This window comes from Cryptotermes secundus, unplaced genomic scaffold, assembly GCF_002891405.2.
Source record: "Cryptotermes secundus unplaced genomic scaffold, Csec_1.0 scaffold93, whole genome shotgun sequence".
Classification (NCBI taxonomy): Eukaryota; Metazoa; Arthropoda; class Insecta; order Blattodea; family Kalotermitidae; genus Cryptotermes; species Cryptotermes secundus.
Genome location: NW_019736393.1, coordinates 1,218,566 through 1,239,446, shown reverse-complemented (window position 1 = coordinate 1,239,446; position 20,881 = coordinate 1,218,566). Strand labels below are relative to the sequence as shown.

At 43.6% G+C, this 20,881-nt stretch overlaps 1 protein-coding gene across 4 annotated transcripts in view; it reads right to left on the bottom strand.

The window, feature by feature from the left end:
* LOC111869778 (protein O-linked-mannose beta-1,2-N-acetylglucosaminyltransferase 1) overlaps positions 1-20,881 on the bottom strand; it is a 420,171-nt gene that overhangs the window by 196,981 nt on the left and 202,309 nt on the right. For all 4 annotated transcript variants that reach the window (XM_023861532.2, XM_023861533.2, XM_033753555.1 and 1 more), the window contains one exon: positions 4,851-4,883. The gene's annotated coding sequence lies outside the window, so the exon portion shown is untranslated. The remainder of the gene's footprint in view (positions 1-4,850; positions 4,884-20,881) is intronic.

Here is a 20,881-nt window from a genome sequence, read left to right as displayed (position 1 = left end):
TTGAGGCCCACGACCAGATTTTTTTTGCAACTGAACCCTTATGATCGTAGTCCTTATGTAATATCCTCTCTGGCGAGACGAAGGGTTTGTCTCTCTTGAAGAGGCTTGGCCCTTGTTAAAGCGTACGTATCGAACATACAGCGTGTTATTGAAAATTCTTCCTTTAGAACTATACACAAGTCCTCTGCCAGTACAGGCTTTACAGAGCAGATCATGCCTATCTTATGTATCTCATGCTACAACGGTAGCTGAGTCTCTTGAACGGTCGTAAGCTTGACCACCGCCATGCCTCTTATATTTGAAGCATGGAGTTCGAGTTAGTACCCTTCCTGAACTCTTTTAAATATGGATAAATATTTCAAATAAATCTTTTAGATCTTCGCAAGGTCCTAATTTTATGAAAAGCAGGAAGGTTTTCTACACTGAGCAGTTTCTGAAAATTACTGTCTACTTGGTTGTGACGTCACGTGGTCTGGTACATGTTTACGGAAGTCGCTCCGAAATGTCTGTAAATCTTTACCAAACATGGCGCCACTTCCCACAAGACAGTAGTCCTCATAGACACGATGTGAAAACATCAGATTTCAGGATTATTTGATCAGAGCTTCATGTAAAGTAGGATTTATATTTCACGGCTGACAGCAAAATTAAATTCACTTGTCAGCTCCCAGTGTAAAGATACTAAACGAAAATTAATCAATATTCTTTCAGCATTTTTGGAAAGGAAACCAGAGGCCGGACGTTCATTTATTCTTCTTATGTAAAGAGCGCATACAAGGGTCAACTGTCCTGTATCATGATAATATTCACTAATTATCCGGTAACTTAGATGCAATTCCGTCTGCGATAAGAGCCTAAACTATTTAACGCTGCTGTATCAAACACAAAAATGAGTTCCGAGGCAAAACACGTACTGTAACACAAAAGACATTGGGTCAAAGTGGCTGTAGCAATATTTAGGTGCTATCCCTCTAATAGCCTGGAAGTAGGGCGGAAAACCACGAGGACATCATCAATCACCAGTCAGGACAGACGGTGACCTTGCCGAGACTCGAAGTAATTTCCTCCCGAATATAAACCAAAACCAGGCGCAGTATCACTGAGCCAGCAGGGACAGTCTGCACGTACACGCTGTATGCATACGAATGTGAATTGAAATTCTCTTATTTAGGCAAACAAATTAGACTGATGAAAACTTGAAAATGAGAAAACTTTTCAGGGAGCGCGTGGCTGCAGATTTCCTTCCACACGGGCGGTGACTGTGTTTCATAATCGCCCTACAGAGGATGTGAGAACGGGCGAGGCGCAGTACTCAAATGGAGAGCTGTAATCTGCCGGCCGTCCAACCCCAAACCCACCGCAATTTCCACTTGAAGGATGAGGAGCAACAACATGCAGTGGAGGCTCCGTAAACAAAACATCATCAGCCGGCTACTTCAAATCCTCGGCCTATTAAAAAATGTTACAAACTCTCGCCACTGCAGTCATTCGTTTTAACTTTCAGAAGGATTTACCTTTCCAGGCTGAAAAATATTCTCCGTAACCGATTCCCTATCGCTGATGTCTTCGATAGTTGGTTGAGGCACTATGCTATAAGCCGGAAGATCGCGGGTTTCATTCCCGATGAGGTCATTGGGTTTTTCAATTGACCTAATCCTTCCCGCCGCATTATGTCCCTGGGGTTGACTCAGCCTCTAACAGAAATGAGTACCAGGAATCTTCCTGGGGGTAAAGGCCTATCAGCGAGTAGAGCTGACAACTTCACCGCCATCTGTGAGCGGACTGTCTACAAAATCTGGGAGCCTCGACGTCTCACAACCCTATAAGGCTCCATGGCCTGTTACAGAGACATCTTTACTTTTTTTCCCATTCGTCAGAGCTGAATCTGTTCCACTTTTTCAACTTTTCTAATTTTCTACTACACACAACAGGCAGATATTCATAAAATACGCATTCAACTCTGATTTAGAAGGAAGTTTTAGTCATACCAAGAGAGAATGAAAAGACGAAAGGCGGTTTCTAGTCGGTGTTGATGAAAATGCACTCAGCTTATATATACACGCCACAAAGAAAGATACAGAAGTTCCAGTGACGGCTAAAGTTCAAGTTAGTCATACAAAATACAGGACCAAATCGTGATACAAATAAATCCTTCGAAAATGTGATAACGTTCAAGTATTTGTAAGCGGAAGCAACAGATTAAAATTATATTGCAAAACTTGGGTTTTCACCTCGAGGGCGCTCGTGAGATACGGAAGAGAACATTTTGACCTTAGTGAGAAGAGGAACAGAAAGACGGAGAAAGTTTTCTAAGACCTACTAAAAAGCTCCATAACTGGAACTTTTCATTAAGCATGCTGTAAAGGTGCTGTGCTTAATTAACTAAGCACCAAGCAATGAAGACGTACGGGTGAGTGAAGGTTCGTAAGCTTGACGTGCCGGTCGCTTTATCCCGTGGGAGAGGACCACGGCACCCATTGGGTAATAGACTTCTTGATCGGGAACCAAACACCGGCCCTCCAGTCGACAGTCTGTCTAAACCAAAAACTGTAGAATTATTCTCTGGACATTATCCAACGAGCTGCTTTTGTTTAAAACACGTTTCGGAGGCTGGATTATTTCCTTCTTCATGTAAAAGTCTATTCATTTGGGTCCAATCGATAGAGCCAGTCCTTATCGCTCGAGACAGAGACTAGCTTTATCGATTGGACCCAAATGAGTAGGCTTTATTTGAAGAATGAACCAATCCGACTTCCGAGACGTCATGTTTCAAATATAAAAAGAGGACGATGGATAATTTCGAAAAAAATCAAGAATTTTATTAATATACCATCGTCAAGAACTTTTGGATCTTAAGATCTTTGTAGGCCTGTCATTATTATCTCTAATATTTTGGGGAACAAACTGGGGGGTGAGGAGCGAGCACATTATGTAGCATGCATGTGAAGATACGTATTGAAGATATTAATGCATGAGCCCACTTGAAAGATGTATGCATACACTGAAATATAATGCTAAAACACCGTTAAATTTATACATTCTGTTCCCTCACACTAGTTAATTATTATAAAATTATTTGACAACACCGCCCAATGTGACTCAGTATTATAGTGCCTTTACATGTTTCAGTAGGCCGCGCCATATCTCAAGCGGTTAGTCGCTGGCTTGACATCGCGGCGGCCCGGGTTCGATCCCGGGTCTGGTCAAGTGGGATTTGTGGTGGACAATCTTCCTGCCAATCTGCATTCCACCAATTGCTCCACAATCACCCTCACCTATCATCCGGGGATGGTACAATAGGCCAGAAGTGGCCGCAGTACAAGGGACATGTTTCGGTCAGTTGTGACCATCTTCAGAAGGCAACATTTTAGCTTTATTAAAAGTCTTTATACAAAACTTTAAGCTTATGTACTGTGGTCTATGTAATAGTAGTTCCTTAACATCTTGTTATTGCTTTCTGATGATGGGCACAACTGAACGAAACATGTAAAAGCATTATACGGATACATACTGAGTCACACTGTTCGGTATTGTCCAATCATTTTATACTAAAACACCTTATATCTTAACGAATATGAAATGGGTATGTGATATGGATTCAACTGCCTTGAAATACAATGCGATGGTGGATTCTTGTGAAAATGTAATGAACCTTTAACTCCGTGGGTTTAGTCCGCAAGCGAACTATACCGACCGAGCGACCGCCGCTTGTCGGCGAAGTTAGTGCCAATTTTAGCGGATAGAGGGTTCGCGTGGTCAGCGCAACGGATCCCCACGGTCGTTAATTTCGGTTTTCTAGACCGGAGCTGCTATTTCCTTGAAACAGCTCCTCAATTATCCTCACGAGTTTGAGTTGACCCCGTTCCAGAACCACTACTTCTCAGAAAATCTGGTAGCCCCGGGAATAAAACCCGGACCTCTGGATCTGTAACCAGGAACTCTGACCACTAGACCACAGAGGCGGCCGTAATGAACCTTTTGGTTCAATAAAAATGCGGGCAATTTCTTGAAGACGTAGCCACTATTTACTCCTTAGTCCATTGAGTTAGTCCTGATTAAGGGATATCGCCGCAGAACCATCGCGTGCCAGCTTAAAATAATTTATTACTTTTCGTCAACGTACAGGACATTACGTCGTATCGTTCTAACAACCTCTTTTATCAAGAGATTTGTCACTACATAAACTTCATGTCCCCACAGTCAGTTCTGCTGCTGATGTTTTTTTGTACTGAAAATAACCCAGCCACCGTCCTATTGTTGTCTAGGACGCGAAATCGAATTTCAGAGAAATGGGGGGCCTCATGTGGCATACAGTTCACCTGCAGTCCCCGCAATACCGTTCAGTTAAGGCCTATAAGAAAGACACACACATCTCTGCACAGAGAATTACGAAGAAACGAACACATTCTTGCGTCGTGCTTACGACATGGTACAGTCTGCTTCTGACATATGAAGAGATCTGTGTGTTATTCCAAACTTGGTGTATAGTGAAATAGCTCTATCTAGGAAAACGTTCGGAATAGGACACATGTACACATACACTTTTTGCTTAGAATACTTAGAATACTGTGACCTCCCAGAATACTGACCTTCCCTCCTGGAAAACTGTGTATTTAGGGGTGATGTAAGCGGTAGGGTGCACATTGGTTCCAATATTACGTTCCGATTACGTTCACTGTTAACAAGCAACGAAACTGATGACGAAATTCGGCTGCTACAATTTGAAAGTGTGAAGTACATATCAAGTTTATAAATTCAAAAAATTCTTCGATTTGTTGGCAGTTAAATATTTCCAGTGAAATTTAACCCATTTTTGAACTGCGAATGGAACGTGTGTATCCTCCACTTACCGGTATCCTGGCTGTCACCATCCACTCGGCCACCTGCAACAGACAAATGACGCCATCTTGTAAATATGCAGAAACTGAATGGACACAGTGACCGCCTTTATGGTCTAGTGGTCAGAGTTCGTGGCTACAGATCCAGAGGTACCAGGTTTTCTGAGAAGTAGTGGGTCTGGAACGGGGTCCACTCAGTCTCGTGAGGATAACTGAGGATATATTTCAAGGAAATAGCGGCTCCGGTCTAGAAAACCGAGATTAACGCCCGTGGGGATTCGTTGCGCTGAGCACGCGACACCCTCTATCCGCTAAAGTTTGCACTAACTTCGCCGACAAGCGGCGGTCGCACGGTCGAAATAGTTCGCTTGCGGAATAAAACCATGAAATTTGTTTTTGTTCTATCATTGTGAGCTACAGCCTCATTAAAGACCTTAATGATCAAGTGATCCATTCAGGAAAAACGCATGACTCTTCACGCTGAAAAATAGAAATCTAACCATAACGCCTCCATAATTTCTGGACACCAGAGAGGAAAATGTGGACATGTTTATGCCTAATACGCTACAGGCAAAACTGTTAATTATCAACAATTTTATTAACACATGTAATGATTACCTTAATTAATTTTACAGAGATTATTCATATGATAATCCAAAGGGAACTTTTTTCAACCAGCCGCCACTGATAATTAATCCCATACTGGAATGAATCTCGTACGAACTTAAGTTGGCCGAGGAATTAAGGGCAGAGGATTAAATTAAACTGCTTGGGGAGATTACTACCACAAGTAATGAGGTCCATGGGACCCAGTGTCCGGTAAGGCAAGGTGAATTTGGTGGAGGCATTGCAGTCATTTGTAAAAGAGAGAGAGAGAGTTTTGTGAAGTGTTCCCTCCCTGGAGTCATCACGTCACGAGGAGCAGAAGTTGGACTCGCTAGCATCTCATTCTCATCCCTCTCAAGCGCTTACAGCAAGTGGCAGGACTAATCATACCTACCTGCCTCTACTACAGCAGCTTACAGTTGTTTGTATCCATGTCACAGAATTGAAAGCGGAAGAAATTCCAGGAGAAATAATCCTTTACGTGATACAACGCAAAGCTTAACGGTAACTGAAACGTTAACAATCACACACTACGTGGTACTATTTTCATATTTTGTTAGTACAGCCAACATTCACACTTTCTAGAAACTGTCATATATTTTCTCAAATATTCGCACCTTCCCATGTCTAATTCTAATTCCTTTACCATAGCTCTATAGCCCTTTCTTGGGTTTCTGCCGCTTTTTCAGTTTCTTGATCCTGTACAAAGACGCAAGGCCGCTACCTACATACAGAACAACAAAAACACAATAAACGCACAAACATCCATGTCTCCACTGGGCTACGAATCCACGATCCATGTTCGAAGACAGTTCATGCCTCAGACCGAGCAGCCACTGTGATCGTCCTAATTCTCACGGTAGCCGAGCGGTCTAAGGCATGCACTGTCTTCGCTCGCTCGGAAGCCGGGATCGTGGGTTCGAATCCCACTCAGGGCATGGATGTTTAGTTTGTGTGTGTGCGTTTTTTTGTGTTTGTCTACATGTAGAGGCCTTGCGACGAGCTGATCACCCGCCCGGAGATTTTCTGAGAAGTAGTGGGTCTTGGAATGGGGTCCAGTCAGACTCGAGAGGATAACTGAGGAGCTGTTTCAAGAAAATCGAGATTAACGGTCGTGGGAATCCGTTGCACTAACAACGTTCACCCTCTATCCGCAAAAGTTGGCACTAACTTCGCCGACAAGCGGCGGTTGCTCGGTCTGAATAGTTCGCTTGCGGAGTAAAGGCCACAGAGTTTGTTTTGTTTTTTGTTTTGGTCATGTGAGAGAAATCCTTACAGGACACTGTCAGCTGAAAGGATATCTTTACAAACTAGAAATAACCAATAACCCTATGAACGAATTAGCCACACACATTCTATGTGATTGTTAATACTATTGCTTACTGAAGATTTGGTCACGTGGGTCACTGCTTTATGGAACCAACTGACACTCCTTTAAGTAAGATACTACACTTCATCTTAAGTTTAGGATTGTTGAAAAGCTGAAACAGAGGGACACACAACAGACCACTGATGATAGCGGTGCAAGGACAAGTCTAGGCCTGCCCTTATGCATGCATTCTTCCAAGCACCACACCATACAGTTGTATGGGGAGTGGAGGTACATGGCTCAACTGCTCTTCACCTCGACAGTAAACGGAGATGAGGAATTAGTTTCAGGCATGGGCCGCTTTACCACCTGTGAAGAAGGTACCGGTACCCATTGGACAGGGGAGGCACTATGCCACAAGCCGGAAAGTCGCGGGTTCAATTCCACATGAGGTCACTCGGTTCTTCAATTGACCTAATACTTCCAGCCGCACTATGACCCTGAAATCAACTCAGCCTTTAACACAAGTATCAGGAATGCTCATGGGGGTAAAGGGCGGCCGACGCGTAAGGCTGACATCGCCATCTATCAGCCGATTGTCTAGATAATGTGGAATCCTCGACGTCTCACAACTTTATGGGCCTCCACGGCCTGTTACAGGGATAACGTTACCTCTCCCCCCCCCCAACTGGACAGGAGGCTGAGTGGGGCCCAGAGCCGGTACAAGCGTGACCAGAAGTGGTGATGCTACGGAGTTGAAACTAATGAATTCTGTTTTCTTGGGGCAGATGTATCAGTGGTCAGTGGACCCGCAAGATAACATTACTTAAGAGGTACATTGGCTGCGTGGTATCCACATTTGTCAGATCTTCTACAGTGTGGTTCGGAGCACTGAATTGCCGACGAACCCTCAATCACTTCACCCCCCTTCGTTCTGATGAATATGTAAACTCACATTCGTTCATATTCATACGTCAAAACAAGCCTGCACATTTCACGCGATAATACCGTTCTGCTACTGCAAAGCCTGTAAATCTAGGTTTTGCACATGTGTAAATATGACTGACAGATACTCATTTAAATGTTTATTTTACGCATAATTTATTATGTCCATCTGTATAAATTGAGGAGCGCAGTCGGTATAGCGAATGGCTACGGGATAGACGAATGAGCGGTCGGAGTTCGAATCCCGGTAGAGTAAAAATTGTTTCTTCTCCATGTCGTCCAGACCGGCTCTGGGGCTCACTCATTCTCCTTTCCAATGGGTAGCGGGGCGTAGAAAACCAAAATTAAGGGCCGTGGGGATCCGTTGCGCCGACCACGCGACACCCTCTATCCGCTAAACTTGGCACTAACTTCGCCGACAAGCGGCGGTCGCTCGGTCGGTATAGTTCGCTTATGGACTAGAGGCCAAGGAGTTTTATTTTTTCGTTAGGGGCTCAAAGAATCCGCTAAATCCTCACTCACAACAGTGGGTGGTTGGCCCACATTGGAACCGAACACCAGGCAAAGACGCTGCTAGTGGTCCAACTTGTTCGATAGCAGGTATGTCTGCCTATGCATCTATCAGATCCTTCACAAGATGAACTATTTGCAGGATTTTGACTCCATTTTGAGAACAAAATCCTTAAGTACATATTAGTGACGGTGTACACGTCTGGGCGCCATCGTAAACATAACAAGACGTCCATGTTATTCGAAACGCCTGAAGATGTGAGACAACCTGAGAGAGGTATCTGTATAGTCCAGGATCCAGCTCATTTAATCCTCATGAGACCGAATCGAACTATGCCCTACAAAATGGAAGGTATGAGTGACTAAGTTCACTCGCTTCTATGAAGATTACAGACTCATTTCATAAGCCAGGCCAGGTGGAACTATACATCAGACAACTCACGCCTGAACCAACACAATCCTGTAACACGCTTTGCACAAATGTCGGAGAAGTTGTCGCATCACGCAGGCGTATCGTACTGATATAAATCCCTGACTGACATGTAATAGGTTTCCCATCCGTGAAAACCAAGAGAGACAAAGTTAACGTAACTTTTATCTCGTTTCGACCGTAACAGAATATGAAACTAAACATTAGCTTTTTTTTTTTCCCGAGGATTAATATCCACCTTTCATTCGCATGAGAAATTAGTTACAGATTCAGCACATCCGTCTACAGTCCAGTCTGATCAGTTTGCCGGGGGCAGCATATACATAAACATAAAAATAACACTCGCCTCGAATGATATATTATCATTAACGTTTCGAAGCCCAAGATAATTTATCCCAGTGGAAATAAACGAAGGCAGTCGGAAGATCAGGTAATTGACAAAATGACAGGAAAATCTTAGGCCAAGTGGACGCAGAATTATTGCTAGAAATTCCACTCCAGAGTCCAACCGCCCAACTTAATATACGCAATATTAGATTTCAGGTGGGCCCAATTACATTGTGACATGACGTCTCAAAGCCGGAATAGTGCAACCAGGAGATGTCCAGGACATTATACACTTTAAGCTGGACAGGTCATTACACACACTTTATGTTAGCCCGAAGGCCGCGCCATAGCTCAAGTAGTTAGTCGCTGGCTTCCCACCCTGGCGGCCCGGATTCGATCCCGGTTCTGGTCAAGTGGAATTTGTGGTGGACAAAATGGCGCTGGGGCGGGTTTTCTCCGAGTACTTCGGTTTCCCGTGCCAATTTTCATTCCACCAATTGCTCCATCATTATAATCACCCGGGGCAGGTACAATGGCCGCCGTGCCTAGTGGACCCACCTGGACTCCACCCGCGAATTAGGTTAGTCTGGCCATTACACACATTTCACGGTGACCAGGCCATTAAAAAACCTAAGATTTTCCAGGCCATTATACACTTTAAGCTGGCCAGACCATTACACACGCTTTGGGCTTGCACACACATATACAAATCCATGTCTTATGTAGGATTCGAACCCATGGTCCCGGTCTCCGAGAAAGCGAAGACAGCACATGCCTTAGACCGCTCGGTTACCGTGACCGGCTACTGATGAAATACCTATGAAAATTCAACGGAAAACAAATTCTAATTGTCATCTCTAAGCACGGCACCTGCAGACAACCCATCTACTGAGGCACTCTTACTCATCACAGGCCACTCGCGCTATGAACGTGAGATAACGTGGGCAGCGGCAGATTCATATCAATTGTTACCTGTTCACGAGCTTACTGAACGTTCAAAGGCCAGATCATAAAGTAAGCACGAGCGAAGGGCCAGAACAAATACACACGCACATAAACATGGCAAATTGTGTCATTCAGACGATAAAAAAGTGCCCACATATGCAATCACGCCAGCCATTATGCGGTGAGAAAAAATATGTACACAAATACAGATTGTATAAATTAATATTTTAATAATTAAAACAGCGCCACTGTACAGCATCTGAAGCGCATGCAGCAGGACAATTTCTGCTTGAACAGCAAACACTGAACAAATTAAAAACTGTGATACTTGTATACTGAGCAGGAACTCTGAGAAAACAGCTTCCTAAAGGCTGTGGTGATGATGATCATAACAGCAGCAGCAACAGAAATAATAATAATAATAATAATAATAATAATAATAATAATAATAATAATAATAATGGTAAAGGTAAAAAATCAAGTCCCTGTACTTAACTAACTACGCTCCACGTCATGAAAGCGTACGAAGCGTGAATGTGTATACTGACGTTTTCTTGATTTCGGCAATAGTTCGAGGTGACTGGTCAGCGTCACGCCCCGGCTACTTTATCCCCGGAGCAAGAGCCCCCATTATATAATGGATATGAGGTTGGGTGAACACCAGAGCCGGTCTGGACGACTTGGAGAAAATAAAATTCTTGACCCTACCGAGACTCGAACTTCGACCCCTCGGTCGTTTAGCCCGTAGCCAGTCGGTATACCGACTACGCAACCCCGGCTACATTTCTAGTAGTAGTAGCAATAATAGTATCAGTTCCACCTATACTAATAATGATAGCAGAAGTAGTGCTGAGGTCAAGAAACTGTGGATGTATACATCCACTCCCCCATACGTCTTCATGGTGTAGTGCTTAATTAGTTAAGCACAGGGATAATTTTACCATTCACTGCTAGAACTACTAATATTGCTAACATTATTGCTACTACCAGTAGAACTACTACTACTACTGTGTAAGATTTGAGGCTTTCACGGCGGTGACTATGAAGAAAGCAGTCTTCTGGGATTTGGCACCGTGTATATGTGGTCTTAACCGACGTTTCGGAGGAACGTATCGCCTCTATCTTCAGGGTAGAAGAAAAAATATAAGAAATCTGCAAGCGAAGAGACCGTGAGAACCGGTAAAAGCAGACTGCTTTTACATCTACCCTGAAGATGGAGGCGATACGTTCCTCCGAAACGTCGGTTAACACCACATATACACGGTGCCAAATCCCAGAAGACTGCTTTCTTCATACTACTACTACTGCTGCTGCTGCTGCTGCTGCGAGTCATTGAGTTCATTCGCTCGATGTTCTACGGGTCTCCATACAAGTACACGCTTTATTTTGCCTACTGCACATCACGCCAGACTCCAGAGCGCTCAGCACGGCGCCGGGGAAAGGTAAGTCTGTAATGATAATAGCCTGAATAAATAATGCTGTGCTGGAATACCTTGCCCTGTGGGGAATGAGCGATCCTCTGGGAAAACGTAACTGTATTAGCGGCACTTGAAAAATGGCCATCATGTTATGAACCGCAGACAATCCTACTCGCTTTAATTAAAGCAATAACTATCTTTCACAAACACATTCTGAATTAAAAGTATAAAGCAGACATAGCAACGTAAAGCCTGAGCCAGTATATAGTTCTTTCTCTGTTCTCAAAATGTGGCCCCAGAAAGCTCAGTATTATGACAAGAGATGTGCTGGGGTGAGGGGGGGGGCTCGAAGGAGAAAATTATCAATTCTGAACACCTGAATCCTTAGTTTCTTAATTAGCATAACGAAGTTTAGAACGCTGAGTAAAGGAGTGCAAAAGCGCTCTGTGATAAATTTCCAAACCCTTGTTAAACAGCCCACGGTGTTTCGTTAGCTTCCTGATAGTCACATCTACAGAATCAAGTTAGGCAAAATATTTTTTTTCCTTGGCACTACAGCTCCAGTGGGCCCCCCAGCTCCCCCACCCCCGCACTACAGCTCCAGTGGGCCTAGGCCTACCTCCATGAACTTCTCCGTTCACTTCGGTTTTTCTAGATCTTACACATTCGGTACGACTCCTTGGGCGGGTGATCAGCTCGTCGCAAGGCCTTTACCTGTAACAAACAGAAAAAAACGCACACACACAAACTAAACATCCATTCCCATTCGAACCCACGTTCCCAGTTTCCAAGCGAGCGAAGACAGTGCACGCCTTAGACCGCTCGGCTACCGTGACCGGCAACTGTGCAATTACCTAGCAAATTTATTAGCAGAATAACTAAATAAACAACAAACTAATTAATCCCGTATTAAACCCCGAACTTTTAACACCGCTAAATAACAACAAAGATAAGCCGCGGTGCCTCAGTGGGTATAGCGATAGGTTTAGAGGCCGGACAGTCGGGATTTGATTCCCGGGAAGGGTAAGACGTTTTTTCTGCTCCACTCAGTCGCCTATTCAGTGGGTAATGGGAGATCCTCCTGGGTTAAAGTGGCCAAGGCGTGAGTCTGAACACTAGCCTCTCGTCTAATATCGAGACCAAGAATGGTGGAGCTAAATCTCCGCTTCTCATGTCTTAATGGCACAGTAATTAATTTAATTAAGCTCAAGGACAACTATGTTCAGTGTAGAATTCGAAATTAAATAAATGGCGCATAATCGAGATTTCATTTCACGTAGAAATATCGATAATTGATGTAGAGGAATCGCTGAGAAAACAAGTGTTTGTTCTTCTATTGTTTTGTTAACTCAAACCGGCATGAAGAGGGTTTCTGCAATTTTCACTTGAAATACAAGCTCCTCGACAACCAAGTGCTTCGATCGGGGTTCCACTTGAAAAACAATTACCTATATAGGAGGTTATGGTAATTTCACTATCTTCTAGAGAAACGTTTTTTTTCTTTTTTCCGCGCCGACAATTCAATTAACGTTTGTACATGTGTGCCTGTTGCAAAAGTCCAAGAAACCGAGCTATTGTGAACGTAAGGACAATAAAACTGATTGTATCCCTAACTTCATTTGCATGTCATTCGAAAACGCTGAGGGCATGACAAGAAAACATCTGGCTCAAGTACAAAAGAACAGAGGTTCCTTTCCGTCACGTCTGCTAATATTACACAACTCCTCTCCCCCTGGAGCAGTTAAGGTTACATTTCGACGAAATATTTGTTAAACAGGGTAAACAAGTAAATGGCCAATTAAGGGGCTGGGATATCTTAGTCAGATATAGGCTACGGGCAGCACGGCCAGGGTTCGATTCCCGGCAGATGCAAGAAGATTTTCTCTTTTCCACAGCGTCCAGACCGACTCTGGGGGTCACCCAACCTCCTATTCAATGGTTTTTTCCCCGGGGGTAAAGCGGCCGGGGAGTGACGCTGACCACTCACCACAGTCTAGTGCCCCACTCCCCTTATACCTCATCAGGGAGCGGTGATTAACTAATTAAAAGTGACAACGTTAGCCTAAACTTTTATCAACCAAACCAAATATTAATTAAATGAAGCGTTTAAGTATTTGTGTAATCATATTTATAAACTAATAACAAATTAAGTAATTAATAACTAATTAACATAATTTGCCCAACTAATTGGGTGTGAGATCTAAAGCGTGCGCGTGGGACGGCTTATACACTACAGTCCTGGGCTCGAGTCCGTGCCTGTAACTAGTTTTCACTCCCTCCTAGGGGTAGTAGCATTCTTCATATGAGGACGTCATCTCTCAGATATCCACTTCACGGTTTCTTGTAGCACCTCACGGCTAATGAGAGAGAAGTCGCTAACGGGACGGGCCTAACTTCTGACAGAAATAATGGTCATTCTGAACTGGTATATGCCCGGGGTCCCGATCCGTGAAATCTGAAAGTGGATGCAATGACGTAATTCGCCTGTCCATCAAATCGGTCCTGAGAAGGGAAGAATTATTGAGCCTCTTCGGGAGATTTTTTGAAACTTGCATCCACTCCCCCATACGCCTTCATGACGTAGTGATTAATTAATTAAGCACAGGGACAACTTTACCTTTCTTACTTACTTAAACCGTTCTTCTTATACGTTGCAGTGTCGAGGTCTTTTTTTTTTTCATTTTGATCACATTACACACGGTAGAGCTCCTTGGCGACGGGGTAGCGTAGTTGNGCGTAGTTGGTTGAGGCACTATGCTACAAGCCGTAAGGTCGCGGAATCGAATCCCGATGAGGTCATTGGATTTTTTTTTCAATTTACCCAATCCTTCCAGCCGCACTATGGCCCTGGGGTCGACTCAGCCCCTAACAGAAATGAGTACCAGGAATATTCTTGGAATATTGGGGGTAAAGGGCGGCCGGCGCGTAAGGCTGACAACCTTACCGTCATCTATGAGCCGATTGTCTAGAAAATGTGGGAGCCTCAACATCTCACAACCCTATGGGCCTCCACGGCCTGTTACAGGGATATCTTTACTTTTTTTTTTCTTTTAGAACTCCTTGAACGAGTGATCAGTTCGTTGCAAGGCCTCTACCTAAACCCAGGATAACATAAACACAAAATAAACATACATACCAAACATCTATGCCTTATGTCCGATTCGAGCTTATGTCCGGCTTCTGAGCGAGCGAATACAGTACACGCCTCAGACCGCTCGGCTACCGTGACCGGTGCTTTTATTTTCAATGAACAAAATTTGAAATTAATTTATAAAAGTCAGCTATAATAACTGTCATGTTTCCAATGTCAGTATCTCACCTTACGAGAACGTAAAAGAAAGACTGGTGCTCCGCAAATGTATTTTTAGAACACTGAGAGGCCCAATTCGGTCTGGCACTGCATAAGACTGTTGAAATGACGCCTGAAAGCTGATATGGAGCGCCACATCTGTTGAACACAAGCCACAAAGCAGTCGGGCAAACGATCATTGTGGTAACAGGAGGGTCCATCGCAACTCCATTATATACCACTCTGAGAAGGGGGCCCATACAGTCTTCATATAATTCGGTTTCCTGATATTGTTTTCCGTCTGCCGACGTAAGAAAAAAAATACTTTTAAAGAAATAAAATATGGAGAAGGCAGCTCAACGGAAACTGACGAGATGAAAAGCATGCGAGTTGAATGCTGTGGAATTCGATTTACATTTCTCCTTTGTGTTGCAATGAAGCGAAACCTTACATTATCATTAGGCTCGGGTATAAAAGACGATGGAAATATTATATATCGCAATTGCATGTACCAACATTCACATCAAAGACATCAACAAGGAAATTTTGATTACAGTAACTAAAGTCAGGAGCAAAGCTGGTAGTCATTCAGTTAGTCAAACAAAAAAATGCCCCTCCTCTTATTGCACTGAATATTCCTTGTTCACAAGAACACGCTGCTGGTCGTCGTCCTGAGCCATACGGCTCCACTTATTATCTTCACTCATTGTGCTGATAAAATCCAGTTTAATTTCCGATATAATTCTAAATCTCTAAAGAGTTCTCTTTCCTACGTTTCCCTTGTAACTTGTGTATGCATTTACAGTTTGTTCCATGCGTGCTACATTCTGCACTTCCCATCCTCTCCTCGACTTCATCTGCCTAATTATAGTCACTTTGCTTAACTAAGCACTAGGCCATGAAGACATACGGGAGGTGGGTGTATAGAGCCACATAATTATATTCAGCGAAGAATAATAATTAATAATTTCCTAATTACGTAATTTTCTCCAGGCCCCCGTTGCTTCCTAGGACGAAATATTGTGGTCAGCGCTGTTCTTAGACAATATCAAACCAAATTATATAGAAAAGTACCATCCTCTGGTATGTGACAGCGTACAGTCTGGTAGACGTTTACCAACGTTTCGGGGGAACGTACTGTCTCCAACTTCAGGACCAAACAGTATCACCAGCCATGGTAATGACAGCCTCAGAGCTCACACACTGAATCGATCTGTGAAACTGGCAGAATTCAACAAACAAACAAACGCATATTCAGTCCTATAAACAAGCATTCATATTAACCAGAAAGTTAACCAACTCGTGAGTCAAATTTAATTTGTTCCATCTCATTATCCCACGAAATAACACAAACTACATAGCTCAGTCAGTATAGAGACAAGTTATGGGCTTGACTGCTGGGGTTCGATTCCCGGCACGGGCAAGAGATGTTTATTTTCTTCATAATGTCCATACAGGCTCTGGGCCCACCCAGCCCCCTGAACAATCCGTATCTGTGGCTCTTTCTTCGGAGGTAAAGCTCACCACTCACGTCCATCTAGTGTCTAGGTAAAGAATAGTGGAGTTGTGCTCCATTCTCCAATACGTCTTCCTGGTGTCGTGCTTAATCTATTAATCACAGGAACGAATTTACGATTTTTCGTACCTTCTTTACCTTACAAAGCCAGCCAATAACACATGCTTATCTCACACTGAGTGAATGCTTTAAGAATAACAGAAGCAAAGATGGCACTGTTCTACGATAGCACAAATCAAATGGACTAACAGGAATATCCGGCCGATCACAGTGGCCGCGCGGCCTAAGGGATGAACTGTCTTCGCCCTCTTGAACACTGGGATTGTGGGTTCAAATCACGTTCAAGGCATGGTTGCCTGCGTGCGTTTATTCTGTGTTTGTGTCGTCCTGTGTGTAGGCAGCGGCCTTGCGACGGGCTGATCACTCGTCCAGGGAGTCCTATCGTCTGTGTAAAAAAGAATAAGGAACTGAAGAAGAAGCCAGGGCCCAAAAAAGGGGCTTTAGAATCACTGATAAATGAATTAATGATCACGAATGCCACAGGAAGTTGTTTAACAAAATAATGCGGTCCTACTTCAAGCGAATTTGAAATGGTCCGATATAAAAAACATTAATAAGTCCCTTCCCCCCCCCAAAATCGGCGAGAATTAGAACTTGTCTTGAATTATGTCAGGTTCTCACGAAAGCGTCCTCACATGATCAATACCAAGTTAGGTACAGCTGTAATTACCTGAATATAACGCGAACAACGCCATACAGCAATCCCACACGAATATGGGGCTTAATGGATGCCTACGTCACGGCACTCTGCGAACACACACTTCCGTAGCAATCTAGAAACATTTCTAGCGCTCCTTAACGCATCCAGCCGCTTAGTACGTAACGGCTTACATTCAATTCTGGGAACGGTAATTTCTGTCTTCCTCTTGCAGACATGAATAAAAAACGTAAATCTGTGTATCTAGAGCAGTCCATGTTTTGTTGATGATGTGCGCTATATCCCGCCGTTGTATTACGTCTTAATGCATCTCCGTGCTCCGAAAGGAGTTCCCTAAGTAGAGTTACTCGTCCATCTCCCCACTAACGCATATAATCTTCTGCATCCTGGCTGGCGTTTCCCGATATTTCTTCCGCGCACGCACGCACACACACACACATCTTCTTAAAAAGCTCAAGACTAAAACATCAAAAAATCACTCCCAACAAAAATAGACTGGCTCTAAAAGCATGGCAACACTTCAACTGACGTTCTATACAGAGTGGTCCGCCGTGCCAATCACAGGCAGTGAAGTTGGTTTCTGCGTCCGCACCAATCAAGAGAATTAACAGTGTGACCATTAGCGACACGGACTGGAAACCTCGCATATGGCATATCACTCTACCAGACGTTATTTATTTTCCCATGTTCTCTTCTTCTCTTCTATTAACGTCACTTTCTCGGCTCCCGTCTAGGGTAAAAGACACGCGAAATAACATGTGTATACAGCAATTACAAAATATAATAGGACTGCATAATGTTATGTGCGGTAGAGTAGTTGGTTGAGGCACTATGCTACAAGCCGGAAGGTCGCGGGTTCGATTCCCGGAGAAGTCACTGGATTTTTCATTCATTCCAGCCGCACTATGGCTCTGTGTTCGACTCAGCCTCTAACAGAAATGAGTACTAGGAATCTTTCTGGGTGTAAAGGGCGGCCGGCGCGTGAGGCTAACGTCGCCATCATCTGTGAGCCGATTTTCTAGAAAATGTGGGAGCCTCGACGTCTCACAAACCTATGGGCCTTCACGGTCTGTTACATTTTTATGTTACTATTTTTATTGCTAGTGGGGTGGGATTAAGTCCCTTGTACTGCGGCCACTTCTGGCCTATTGTACCAGCCCCAGATGATAGGTGAGGGTGATTGTGGAGCAATTGGTGGAATGAATATTGGCAGGGGAAACCGAAGTACTTGGAGAAAACCTGCCCCACCACAAATCCCACTTGACCAGGCCCGGGATCGAAACCGGGATGCCGCGGTGGAAAAGCCAGCGACTAACTGCTTGAGCTATGGCGCGGCCTTTTCATGTTACTTAGGTGACCGGGTCAGCGTAAGATGAGAGAGATGTGTAGCACGCATGGGATAAATAAAATGTGCATTAAGACCGTAGTCGGAGAACTTCAAGAGAGAAGACCATAATGAGAACAACGGTGTAGATAAGAGGATAATTTGTTCATTTGTTTCAGTGTTTTTTTCAGTTGAGTTAAACTCTCATTTACATAGGCCTTTACCCATTTAACACCAATTTACTGAATTATACGGCTCCCAGATTAATTCACTTAAACTTACTTAACTTACATAATTAGTATTTACGCTTTTCCGCTTTCTAAGTGTTTCGGCTTCCTTCCACTGCTTAGCTGGAAAGATGCTATTAAACTGACTCTTAAAGAAATAGGGGGGGGGTGTTCTGGACTGGATTCATATGGCTGAGGATAGGAACCACTGGCGGGCTCTTGTGAACACGGCAATAAACTTTCGGGTTCCACAGAAGGTGGATCTAAGCGACCGTAAGACTGTCAATAGCACCTTCACTCCACTTCTTCAGGCAGAGGCGAGACAGGGAAGCGGATTGCAGTTACCGCGCAGTCTTCGCCCGCTGAAACACTGCGATTGTGGGTTCGAATGCAGCTCGAGACATTGATGTCTGTATGCGTTTATTCTGTGACGGGCTGATCGCCCGTCAAAGGAGACCTACCGACTGTCTACAGGATTGATAGTCTTAAATTAATTCTTCGTGAATATTACTCTTACGAATAAATCCGTAACATTCTTCGTGAATGTTACTCTTGGGAATGAATCCGTAACATTCTTCGTGAATGTTACTCTTGGGAATGAATCCGTAACATTCTTCGTGAATGTTACTCTTGGGAATGAATCCGTAACATTCTTCGTGAATGTTACTCTTGGGAATGAATCCGTAACATTCTTCGTGAATGTTACTCTTGGGAATGAATCCGTAACATTCTTCGTGAATGTTACTCTTGGGAATGAATCCGTAACATTCTTCGTGAATGTTACTCTTGGGAATGAATCCGTAACATTCTTCGTGAATGTTACTCTTGGGAATGAATCCGTAACATTCTTCGTGAATGTTACTCTTGGGAATGAATCCGTAACATTCTTCGTGAATGTTACTCTTGGGAATGAATCCGTAACATTCTTCGTGAATGTTACTCTTGGGAATGAATCCGTAACATTCTTCGTGAATGTTACTCTTGGGAATGAATCCGTAACATTCTTCGTGAATGTTACTCTTGGGAATGAATCCGTAACATTCTTCGTGAATGTTACTCTTGGGAATGAATCCGTAACATTCTTCGTGAATGTTACTCATGAGAATGAATCCGTAACATTCTTCGTGAATGTTACTCTTATGAACAGTTCCTAATATTCTTCGTGAATGTAAGTCTTAGGAATAAATAATAACACTCTTCGTGGATTCCTAACATAAAAGTCAACCGACATCTTGGTGAAGCATAGCTTGGCCGAAGCGCGCTTTTAGAATGCGCGGGTAAACAGGAAGCGTGATTTTTACTTCATTCTGAAAAGCACACATAAACTCGCGGTTTTAAATTCAAACCCTGTTATCTCTGCAATGCTCTAGGCCTCTCTATGGGGAATCCCGTTGCGTTTGGTAGCGCTGAAACTGAAATTCCAGCTGAGGGGAAACATCTCCAAACATCTACATTTACTTCTTCACATTCCACTGCGTTTTGTGAGCTTTTTCACCGTCTACAAAACAAACAGTGAGGAATTTTACGCGCTGACCCCATATAATTAGTACTCAAGTGTAATTGAGAGGGCGAGAGCCCCTTCCTCAACACGGGTTACATTAGAGATAAACGGGGCAATTGGACTTCATTCGAGCTTTGTTCCTCAAACCCTCAGCCCCGCGGGAGTAGGGGAGAACCGACTAATGGGTTGGGAGCTCGGAACATAGGAACATTTCCCAATGGCGATTCATCGAATCAAAGAGAAAGCAGTTAGGAATGTCTGCACACAGTGTTCAGAGAACGGTGCAAACAAGGCGTATCTTGGCAGAGGAGTATGCAATACCACAATGAAACACGGAGTATTCAATAAATAGGAAAGTTTGAAGAACATATATATTGTCACGTGTCAGGGTATCCGTGACAAATAATTAAGGGCTTAAGGCTTTGACAGAGCTGTTTTATTGTAGAAGTTTAAGTTGTAACCACAAATAATTATAAATCTCCAAATTATAACACATAAAGTAAAGTCTCTGCACTTCAATTCTAAACTTCGTTTGTTTGTAGGCGATTAATCCTTCCCAAAACTTCGTTTCTTACCCAGTAACAGGAATGATTCACCGATCACAGTGGCTGCGAGGTCTAAAGCATGAACACTGGGTTCGTATCCCACTCAAGTCATGTGCGTTTATTCGGTGTTTGTGTTGTCCTGTGTTTAGCTAGTGGTCTTAAGACGGGCTGATCCCTCGTCCAAGGAGTCGTAACTACTGTGTATAGATCAAGAAACTGAAAAAGCGGCCAAGGCCAAACGAAGGGCTGTACAGCCATAATAATAATATAGGAGCGATTCAGCAGCCCGAACACACCAATGCTTTAATTACAAGTAGTTCGGAGTGTCGATGCTGACAAGGGAATGGTCCGATCCGACATGTCGAAACCTGCCCTGTTTTTTTTTTCTCTGCAAGAGTACACACAACAAAATCCACTGTCAAAATTTTAGCTA